Source organism: Macrobrachium nipponense, chromosome 1 (genome assembly GCF_015104395.2).
Source record: "Macrobrachium nipponense isolate FS-2020 chromosome 1, ASM1510439v2, whole genome shotgun sequence".
Taxonomy (NCBI): Eukaryota; Metazoa; Arthropoda; class Malacostraca; order Decapoda; family Palaemonidae; genus Macrobrachium; species Macrobrachium nipponense.
Genome location: NC_087200.1, coordinates 118,723,904 through 118,736,552, shown reverse-complemented (window position 1 = coordinate 118,736,552; position 12,649 = coordinate 118,723,904). Strand labels below are relative to the sequence as shown.

The window sequence follows — 12,649 nt, the reverse complement described above, 5'->3', positions numbered from 1 at the left end:
AACAGTGTAGAATTAGAAGAGAAAAAGTTCCTCGCTGGACGAGTGGTTTTCGCGCTCGGCTGCCAATCCGGTGGTCCGATGTTCGAATCCCGGCTCGGCCAACACGGAATCAGAGGAATTTATTTCTGGTGATAGAAATTCATTTCTCGATACAATGTGGTTCGGATCCCACAATATGCTGTAGGTCCCGTTGCTAGGTGACCAATTGGTTCCTAGCCACGTAAAAACATCTAATCCTTCGGGTCAGCCCTAGGAGAGCTGTTATTCAGCTCTGTGGTCTGGTAAAACTAAGATATACTAAACTTTAGAAGGAGAAAAGAGTGTGTGGATGAAATTTTCTTTTCATGTAAATACCATAAATAAATGATAAAACATTTAACACACACACACATAAATCAAACTACTATGACGAGCATCTATGTTCGGTAGAGAATAGAAATGACAGGTTGGTGATGAGTGTTTCTGATAAATCTAGGAAGGAAAGGGAGACGAAAAGTGTTGGAAGAGAAAGGCCTTGATATTCAGGTTGCAAATGTGAGCATACAAGGGGAAAGCAAGTGGTCACTGGCACTGTAAAGGCTCTAGGTAGTAATGAAAAGACGTGTGTGGGCGTATGGAGCACATAAAGCTGCAGAAGTTTCCTGCACACATCTTTCATCTTTATTTTGCTATTAAAAGATGACCACGGAGATATCTGTTACCGGATTTTCTCTACAGCTAACCTATAATGGCTTTCCATAACACACACACACACACACACACACACACACACACACATATATATATATATATATATATATATATATATATTATATATATATGTGTGTGTGTGTGTGTGTGTGTGTGTGTGTGTATAAGGTCAAAAAGCACATATAATTAAAAACAATTCTCTCCTTATTCCACATCCAACCTACGGACGAGCACTAGATATCCACCAATTGTGTTCGATATCCGATTAGCTTTATACCAGCTCGCCTCATTCGTAGCAACACACTCTCGAGCCTCCGTGCACTTGGCTGCGTCTCTTTTGTATATAATAAAAGTCGATCGTCGGCTTCTCTTTGCCGAAGAAGGTGGAAGGTAAAACAGATGCCAACTGGCTCTCCTGGGTTTTACCACCAGACGTCGCAGCCCCGAGAGACCCGGTGTCAGATCCGACTTTAGACTCTTAGGTGAGGGAGGCAGGGGATAAGAGAGAGAGAGAGAGAGAGAGAGAGAGAGAGAGAGAGGACGGGGTGGCAGGGGAATTTCCTCAAACGTCATCCGGAACTAACTTCTTCGTTGTGTATCTAAACATGTAGATGTATATACTACAGCCATATATATGTATGAATGTGTAACTAGCACGTGAGCATAATATAAAAAATTCATAAACACCATAGGCTTGAAGACACACACACACACAACTCTATATATATATTAATAGAATATATATATATATATATATTTATATATATCTATATATATTTATATATAGATATATATATTAATACATATACGTGTATATATATATCTATACTTATACATATAGTATCATATATATATATAGTATATAGTATATCTATATATTATATAAGTGTGTAATTCACGGGAACCAGGCTCTGCTTCCTGGTTGAGAATACATTATTAGGCACGTGAATTTTACCCTTCTCCCCTAGGAGAGAGCGGTCCTCCAGATAGAAGCATGGAAGCAGGTAATTAAGCAAATATTCGTCTACTTGAAAGGATCAAACTTATACGATTGCAGATCATAAAGTTGTTCGACGTAATGCTGTACACTCCAAACAATTACGTACACAAATAGCATTTCAGCATCATTGTTATTATTACGTTGTTGTTGTTGTTGTTTTCTAGTTATCAAAATCCTATCGGCTGAGCCTGGTCTAATAAGGAGCTCAAAGGAATGAAGTAATAACTGTTTTTAGTAAGTATTTCCTGGTGAGATCGTTCGCCCCCAAGCCCTAGTGCACCCTGGCTGCAACCCACCACTGTCGACTTCTACGACTTCAACGTTGAAAGTCAGCAGGGGAGCAATGGGTTTTGACCCCAAGGGTTCAAATCGCTCTGCTTTATCGGAGACGATATCCAAGAGTGAATAGCAGGGAATGTTTTCGAATTAAGGACTAGTTACTTTTGTTAACAAATAACAGCTTTTTAATCCTGAATACACTGAAAATACCTGCAATGTCAGGGATCTCAATGGCCAAATCTAAACACTTTTAATAATGACGGCTACGTTGCGCTCACCTTGGTCACCGTTCCACCAGGTGTTCCTTCGACATTCTCTGGCTTCTTGAACTTCTGGTATATGGTGTGTCAGATTTCTAAATGTGTACTTATTCTCACTGCCCTACATACTCTGTGTGTGTGTGTGTGTGTGTCGCATAATGTCAAACTTAGGTATTACACTAAGATTCCACAATAATATAAATGGTCTATATATATATATATAGTATATATATATATATATATATATATATATATATCTATATATATATATATATATAGATATATATATATATATATATATATATATATATATATATATTCTCAAGAGCCAGCAGGAAAATTAAAAGCAGCAGTACCTAGCGCTTTCGTGTATTCTTGATACACCTCATCAGTGTACAATATATAAAAGAATGAAAAATAGCTTCGAAATATCAAAGGTAAACATAAAAATAAAAAAGTAAAATAAAAAACAATCAAACAGCCCAGTCAAGAAGCAAATGGTCCACAGCCTAGAAATACACTTAAAGGACAACAACAAATGGAAATGGGACTACTAAGCAGTCAATTACATAGTTACGAAATTGTCAACAATACATTTCGTAAGCCAGTTATTTAGTTTATATTGTCCGTTGCTAATATAAAAACACTACTTGACTTATATTTTATTATACTAGATTCTATAATGTTAATAATATCTCTACAGAATAAAATTTCCTTTGAATTGTTCCAATTAATTGCGTGATTAAAATTATTCATATGTAAAAAGAGTGCACTCGATGTACTTCCTACACGTACACAATATTTATGTTAATTTTATCTTGATGTCAGTAGTTTGCCACTTTGACCAATATATCTTTTATCACAATCTCTGCATAGAATTTCGTAAATGCAACCCGTTTGTAAATGTGGAGAGTTCCTTATTAAAATTGTTCTTACAGACTGAGTGTTACTAAAAACAACGTTAACATTAAAAACTTTAAACATTTTTGGCAAAGAAAGAAACTTGTTGTCAAGAAAATTATCAGGGTCAAAAGCCTAAAATGTTTTCCACTGCATAAAATGTTTTCTTAGCCTTTCTTAAAGCAACATCAACTAAAAATGCTGGATACTTCAATTTAAAAGCAATATCATAAATCTTGGTAATCTCGTCTTCTAAAAATTCAGGACAACAAATTTGAGAAGGTTAATAGTAGTTTCAATAAAAAACTTAAAACATTGTTAAGGGGAAAAGATGATTTAATTAAAAAATTTTGTATTGTATGTGCATCCTTGGCCTATCTTTATGGACTTATTAAAACTCACAAACAAAATAACCCTCTAAGACCTATTATTAGTTCTGTAGGGTCATCAACTTATAATTTGTCAAAGTGGCTTGTCAGTGAATTGTCACCTCTTATAGGAAAAATTTCAGGATTTTCAGTAAAAAATAATATGGATTTTGTAAACCGTCTCAGAAGCTGTAACATTAATTACGATGAGGTGTATCAAGAATACACGAAAGCGCTAGGTACTGCTGCTTTTCATTTTTCCTGCTGGCTCTTGATATACAATCTTCACGTGTTACTTGTGATCGTATAACATACACACACATATATATATATATATATATATATATATATATATATATATATATACTATATATATATCTAATATATATATATATATTGTACTCTTTCGCTAGCAACTGCTAGCTTTATAAAATTAAAATTATAATACCCACCTTGGATTGTGTGTGTGTGTGTGTGTAATATATATATATATATATATATATATAATATATATATATATATATATATATAGTACAATATATATATATATAGTTAATATTATATATATATATTATGTGTGTGTGTATTTAGATACACATATATACGTACTTTCAAAATGTGTGAGCTTTCTTATTATCAATTTGTTTCACAAGATAAAACTGCTCGTCCCTTAGCCTTTTCATACTGGTTACGGCTCACTCAAGTTAAGCAACGGATAGGTACCTAACAACACCTGCTCATCTACCCGACCTCGCCCATGATTTGAACTCGTTTCCTCTTAATTTTCATCCTCACTATTGTATCAAAAAATATTTACTTAATAAAACAAATCAGATGCAAAGTAATTTTGAGGAACAAGCAAAGACAAATAGACGGGCGACTGAAAAGAAATAAAGGTACGAAGGAAAAGCACAGGACTGTGTAATGAGAAAGAGGAAGGAGAGAAGAGAAGAAGGTAACTGGAAGGGCATGGAAAAGAAACGAAGGGAAGAAATAAAAGGTATGGAGAAAGAGAAAATATTGGCTAGAAAAAGAGGACAAAGTAAAAGAGCGAATGTGTAAAAACGGAGAATATAGAGGCAAAAATACGAGTAGATGATAATTTTAGAAGTGGAAGGGATGAGTAAGTTGGGAGATAAGTGAACATAAACCTAAATGGGAAGGGATTTTGACAAAAGGGGGGGTAATAACTGGGCAGGGAAGGAAGATAGCTTTAAAGAAAACCTGAATGGTTGGAGGAGGGAGAAATCAGTCCTAGGAAAAGGTGAACACGGCAGTGAGTAGAGAACAAATTATTACGAAGATATGAAGGCACTGAGAGATAGGGAGACACGGAGAGCAGAGACAGTACCGAGGGAAACGGGATTTACTAAGGACGAGGGGAAGAAGAGGGGAGTGACAGCAAAAGCGAGGAGTGAGAGACTGTGTGGGGGTGGGGTGGGGGGGGGGACATTTGGCATGGGGAAAAGGTCTGGCGGAGAGGGAAGAAGAGGCAGAGGAAAGCTAATTTCAAAGAACGCGGCTGAAACAAAGAACTGCGAGAGGACATTTAAGATTACGTGATGTAGTAAACCAAAATACCCATCTGTTGTCTGAGAGAGAGAGAGAGAGAGAGAGAGAGAGAGAGAGAGAGATTTCTGGCAGACATGGCGTCACCTCTTCACATGGCACAGTAAATTCTCAGGCTTTTACGACATGCAACTGTTGACAACGATTGCGAAACAAAGGGTACGTGTGTGTGTGTGAGAGAGAGAGAGAGAGAGAGAGAGAGGAGAGAGAGAGAGAGAATTTGTGGAAACATTAATAAATCAATTTAAATTAATTTTTTAAACCGGTTTCATACACAAACGACAGATACGCACAGATTTTACACAAACATATCTATTGAAACAATAATTTACATACGTAGTATTTGTGTCGATATACAGCTACATATCAACAAGAAAAAAAAACTTGTTATTCAAAGCTATCAAATTTAGAGTTCCGAGTTTCCACAGCTAATGCATCACCCATAAGTACAAACATATACTGTATATATTCAGAGATATCCAAGAACGAATATGAACACTGATCCTAATAATTTCAAACCTTAAGAAAAATGTGCATAAAAAATCATAAAATAATAACATAACTCAGTTACAAAATCAGAGGTGAAATGTCATAAGATTCATTCACTAAATTTTTGAATACTCTCTCTCTCTCTCTCTCTCTCTCTCTCTCTCTCTCTCTCTCTCTCTCTCTCTTTCTTAGCGAATCTAGTTGCTGAATGAAACCCCGAAGAAAAATGCCCTCTTGGGTCTGCCCCATGTCTTTCTATTTCTATTCAGACTGATTTGTCATAACTCACACCTTACCTACTTACCTATTAAGTTCCCTTCTTTTCCTTTTCATTCTTCTTGTTCCGTACCCTAACAAATTACCTTAGAACCGAACAGGTTTTTTAATGCATTACAAAAATAGTAGGGATTTATTTATACTATTATTGTCTAACTTTAAAGACGAGGCGAACACTTTCAAGTATTTCTCGTTGAGGAGGGTCAAGATGGTCCTAGACCATTTGGGTGGCTCAGTTTCACACAGGGTTTCGCCAACACTTCTTTAGATCTCTATTGCAGCTTCCCCAAGCAGAACTTAAGGCGCACCATACTTGTCCCAAGATTGTATGAGTTCACTGCTACAAAAACAAAAAGATCTGAAAATTTATCTGTAATTTTCTTCGGTTCAAGTGTTGGAAACTTTGTACTTGATCTCACCATCAGCAGAGATTTGTCGTCGATGGAGCTTTTATGAAGTCTGGACCTCATCATTTTAAATGTTTCACTGGTTAAGAGTTCTGTGGGACCTTCCTGGTTTTTCCATTTTAATATTGATGGTCTTAAAAATAAAAGAGAACAGTTTGTAGATGATACAACTTTTATTGAAGGCATTCGCTTTCCCAAAATGCGAAATGTAATGGCTGGCAGCCTCAGAGGATCTGCACCCCTGTAAAACTAAGACCACAGTGATTAGCCGTTCATATATCAAGCTCTGCACAAGTAACGCTGTGCTCGAATGATTCTGAGCATTCGTCGAAAATTTCCTATTCGAGGTTCCGCTATCCTAGCCTTGACTGACATAGACAGTCCTACCAGAAAACGAGATAAGGCTATCGAGGCTACATTTATTTACAGGGACAATATCAAAACTACATTTTTCCAAACGTGTTTTTCTCATAGTTCTAAGATTGTTGTACTGTTTGATGCAAGCGATCTCCCAAGATCTTTCTCTGCTAGGCTGCATTACTCCATGTGATGGTTGCCATTTCGCTACCAACAGTAATTAAGTTGCAGACCTCAGAGATCCTGTTTGCCTTCCCTCACGATATACTTTTCAACAGAGAACTTCAGCTACTCAAACGTTCTTACATGGAGTCAAGATGCCCCACTCACCAGTACCATGGGCATACCTGAGAGTTGTGGATGTTTCGTTGATCTTTAGTCAGTTTGTAACTCAATATTATTCGAGTCTTTGTTACGTTTTACTTAACTCCCTATATGGCCTTCTACTCTTTCGAAATCTTCCTGGCAAGTTTCTTGGCCTTCTTAGACTGCTCCTTAAGAATGTTTGCTCTTGCTGATAATAATATTAATAACAACAATAATATTATCAACTTTCATACTGCTAAAGAGTACCTAAGCATGTACAAACATATTGTTATACAACACGCATACAATACACACGCACACACACATTATATATATAATATATATACACGTTTTGCTTTATTTGCACTGATCCAGACACTATCAAATGTGCAATTGAATAACTCAAATTTTATGTGCTAATTCACAATCAGCCAATTATCATGACACTTATAATAAGGCTGCCTACCTGTCACTGCATGTGCATCAACTTCACAGAAGTACAAACTCACTCAAATCTAATTGTCTTGTCCATTGACCTACCCAGTTTACTAGTAAATACCTTCCTAAGCTTTAAACGATGCCTAAATAAATGCAATAGTGTGTATACCTGTTTGCTCAACGCAACAATGTTCAAGGTTGAGTGAAATCCCCACAGCACAGATACCCAGGGTATTAATAGGCGTGAATGAAAGGGAAATCCACTGTGCGTCAAAGGTAACCCCAAGTCGTCAAGAGAAGAAGCTCAGTGGCCCATCAAATTCCCGTTTAACCTACGGAACTGCCGACTGGCATCGGCATCATCCCTGCTTATACGTAAGTGTTACTCGAGATTGGAGTTCTTCCTATGAAAGGCTCATAATATATATATATATATATATATATATATATATATATATATATATATATATATATATATCTATATAAGCAAATACCACGGGAAAATGATAGTCAGAAATCCAAGCGCTTTCGTCTTATTCAGACATCGTCAAGGAGCTACTAAAGTACAATTGGAGAGGAAGGCCTCAGGTACAAACAAGATCAGGAATACCAGATGGTTAATTATCAAAAGGGTAAAAATTAAAAGGGATAATCCAGGATTATCGGATATCACACGGTCACAAACTTAAACAGATTCTGACCCTAACCGAAATTACAAAGTATCTTTACAGTCCAAAACATGTAAAAAATGAATATATTAATATTGTTGCTATATTTATCTACAACTTTTTTCATTATGAAAGCATCAAGTTAAATAAACCAAGACTTAAATTTAGAACATTTCTATTATTTGACTTGATAAAACAAGATTCAATGATATTCCTTTTAACTGTGTCATTACATGGGACTAAGGGTAATAAGGCTGCCTACCTGTCACTGCATGTGCATCAACTTCACAGAAGTACAAAACTCACTCAAATCTAATTGTTTTTGTCCATTGACCTACCCAGTTTTACTAGTAAATACCTTCCTAAGCTTTAAAAACGATGCCTAAATAATGCAATAGTGTGTATACCTGTTTGCTCAACGCAACAATGTTCAAGGTTGAGTGAAATCCCCACAGCACAGATACCCAGGGTATTAATAAACTGAATGAAAGGAAATCCACTGTGCGTCAAAGGTAACCCCACCCTGTCGTCAAGAGAAGCAGCTCAGTGGCCCATCAAATTCCCGTTTAACCTACGGAACTGCCGACTGGCATCGTCATCATCCCTGCTTATACGTAAGTGTTACTCGAGATTGAAGTTCTTCCTATGAAAGGATCATATTATATATAAATATATATATATATATATATATATATATATATAATAGATATAAAGCACAAAATACCTCGGGAAAATGATAGTCAGAAATCCAAGCAACTTTCGTCTTTATTCAGACATCGTCAAGGGGCTACTAAAGTACAATTGGAGAGGAAGGCCTCAGGTACAAACAAGATCAGGAATACCAGATGGTTATTAATTATCAAAAAGGTAAAAATTAAAAGGGAGGGAAATAATCCAGGATTATCGGATATCACACGGTCACAAACTTAAACAGATTCTGACCCTGACCGAAATTACAAAGTATCTTTACAGTCCCAAAGCATGTAAAAACTGAATCCCTAAGTTTTCACCTTTTCAGTCTTTCGAAAATCAACTAATATTGCCTCTTTTGTTCAATACTACTCCAATCACCATCAAAATTTTAAATTCTCTGTTTTTTTTCTGGGATGTTCCTAAGGGCTTTGTACGTGTCTGTAGCCGCAGTTATTGACCCTGAAATTAAAACTATTTATGATATTGCATTGAAACCTTAAATACCCAAGGACTTTGTAGATGTGGCATGGAAAAGAGCTAGAAAAACATTTTATTCAACTAATGACAAACTTGAATTTAGTAAGCATAACATTCTAAAATTACCTTATGATGAAAGGTTTTTTAGATATTCCTAGAATTTTAAAGCTTTTAACATAAATGTTGTTTCAGTAAAAATTAATGTCAAGAGTTTAGTAATAAAAAATTCTCCTAAAGATCTTCCAGGCTGCATATATGAAATTCCTTGCAAAAAGTGTGATAAAGTCTATTACTGACAGACCGGCAAATCTCTTTCACAGCGTCTCAAGCAACATCAATATTCTGTGGAGAAACTGGGCAAATATCGAATGCATTATTCGTAACATATGAGAGATTTAGACCATCCTATTAAACTGGAGTTCAAGCAAGAGCCTTAGTCCCATGTAATGACACAGTTAAAAGGAATATCATTGAATCTTGTTTTATCAAGTCAAATAATAGAAATGTTCTAAATTTAAGTCTTGGTTTATTTAAACTTGATGCTTTCATAATGAAAAAAAGTTGTAGATAAATAAATATAAGCAACAATATAATAATATCAGTTTTAACATGTTTTGGACTGTAAAGATACTTTGTAATTTCGGTTAGGGTCAGAATCTGTTTAAGTTTGTGACCGTGTGGTATCCGATAATCCTGGATTATCCTTTTAATTTTTACCCTTTTGATAATTAACCATCTGGTATTCCTGATCTTGTTTGTACCTGAGGCTTCCTCTCCAATTGTACTTTAGTAGCTCCTTGACGATGTCTGAATAAAGACGAAGGCGCTTGGATTTCTGACTATCAGTTTCCCATGGTATTCGCTTATTTATGAAGTCACGTGCATCTACTGTGATTTTTTAAGCATATATATATATATATATATATATATATTTATTATATATATATTGATATATATATATATATATATATATACACGTGACTATTTTACCGAACAAGTGCTGACTATTCGTTTCCTTCTTTAAATTGTACTTCGTCCTTTCACTTTTTGAAATGATTTCTTTTGCTTTCGATCAGGTTATGACAGTTCTCCGTAATTTAATGTACATTATAGAAATGTATCATGATTCATATTCAGTACAGAGCAAGTCTTGTATAAATTCCTCTCTCTCCTTCGTTCTTGGAAAAGCTCATCTATCGAGATCATTTCTCTTCATGGTTGACTTCCTAGGTACCACTTCATCAACTGGCTTTACTCTGAATACTTTTTTTTTCGATTTATTGCTCTTTATGCAAAAGGATTTGCTATTAAAGTAATGGAATATTTTGCCTTACTTTGCATAAAATACACAAACACATGCATATATACTTTTAATTATATTAATATATACTCTTTTCCAATACGTCAGCATACGAGGGGATGGCAGTTTTGCGAGATATATATATATATATATATATATATATATATATATATATATATATATATATATATATATATGATAATGAAATATATGCGTACCTATATCAAATTGTACACACACAGTTTACTGCTGCATCTGTGTGGTTGCATAATGAATAATCAATTAAACCAAAACATAAACAGGATAAGCAAGAAAGAGTAGTCAGAAACTTACCAAAGACACAAATGGAACGTTGATAAAAACGAAGGAAAAGAAAAGTAGAAGAGAAGAAGAAGTAGAAGAAGAATTATGACAGTCTTTTTGCACGCGAAGCCCGCTGCCAAACGGCTCTAACTTTTCCTGAAAACCCAACGTTAAGAACCCTTACCCGCCAAAACTAAACCCCTTTATCAACCCTACTTCCTCTTTCTCTCTCTCTCTCTCTTTCTCTGTATCATCCCAGTTTCCCTTCCATCTGTCATTCAGTTTCTTTCATAACTATCTCTAATACTAATTTCCTTCACCTCTACCACTATCTCTCTCTTGTCTCTCCACCAACAACCGTCCCCCGCCCTTCTCTCTCTCTCTCGGTATCTTCCCGTAACTCTCAACTTAGGCCTTTCTTAACTCTCTTTAATACTAATTTCCTTTACTCTCTCTCTCTCTCTCTCTCTCTCTCTCTCTCTGTATAATCCCGTTTCCCTTCCCATTATCCTTCCTTCCTTTCGGGATTATCTCTCCCATGCTAATTTCTTTCGCCTCTCTCTCTCTCTCTCTCAGAGCAGATTTCGTGCGTCAGAACTGACTAGGGATTGATGCTCTCGTAAACCAAAAGAAGAAAATCGTTGCCAACTGATTCCCTATCTTCCTTCCCTCTTTCTTATTCACCTTCTCGAACCTCCACATTTATCCCCTCGGCACAAACTCCTCAGTCATCCCCCTCCCCGTCCCTCCGCCCCCAGCCCACGAGACTCTCCCATCCCCAGGCCCCTTTTCGTTATCTTCTTCCTCCTCAGGTTGCCAACGATGCTATAAGCACCTCTCCGAATTTGATGCAGGTCTAGGAAGGATAGCCAAACGTCAACAAACACTTGACTTTGCAATCTTCGGCATAAGAAAGAAAACTTGCCGGCAGATAACTTTAAAACTTGGATATTAAAATATTCTTTGACGAAATAACGATTACATTAGACCTATATGATTTCATTTTGAGAAATCTGGGCTGTCAGGCCACCCAAGCACTGAGGAACATTCGACCATCCGTAGGTTAAAAACAGGAAAGAGGAAATCGGAGGAGTTAGACAGCGGGATAATGACCGCCATAATATAAAGATCTAAAGTAAGCGGGAATGGAGAAACAGTAAAAGACATGATTACACTGCAAAAGACTCCTTAAGATTCCATGTTATGTCTGACCTAATTTCCTGATGTTTCTATTTGGTTCTTTATCTTTGCAAGCGTATTAATCTTGGCCTCACTGCGGCAGTGAACAAATACCTCATTACTTTTTTTTTATGTTTCCTTGATATTCAGTATTAATATATATGGCTAAAGCAAGAACGAACGAAACCTTTCACGCACGCACACGCAACCACCCACCCACCCACACACACACAGACGCACAGACACACACACACACACACACACACACATATATATATATATATATATATATATAATATATATATATATATATATATATATACACTGCAACAAAGGAACGTGCAGTAGAACATCACTTTTATTTCTTTAAGAGAATTTTCCATAAACTTGAATTGCATTATTCTTCTCAACAGAAGTGCAGTAACTTTTAATCACACTGCTGACTTGACAAGGTCATGGAAAACATTGCCCCTTCTTAAAATCTCTTATTATATCTCTTATCATCATTCCGTGGACACTGTTCATCTTTTCTCACGCCCCCGTGGCTGCCTCGCAACCTCTCTTCCAGGTGCAAAGCTGTTTGGAGACAAAATCCCGCCGCAGACACCAGATGAACCAGTAATGGGGGATTTACCCAAAGAGACAGTTTTGAAGGCACCATAGCAACCAACTGCCACGCAGTGGCCGCCT

At 36.2% G+C, this 12,649-nt stretch overlaps 1 long non-coding RNA gene across 1 annotated transcript in view; it reads left to right on the top strand.

The window, feature by feature from the left end:
- Window positions 1-12,649, top strand: part of LOC135219583 (uncharacterized) — a 75,083-nt gene that overhangs the window by 61,984 nt on the left and 450 nt on the right. Inside the window, exon 3 of the long non-coding RNA XR_010315466.1 lies at window positions 12,528-12,649. This exon is cut by the window's right edge and continues 450 nt beyond it. This is a non-coding gene — a long non-coding RNA (uncharacterized LOC135219583). The remainder of the gene's footprint in view (window positions 1-12,527) is intronic.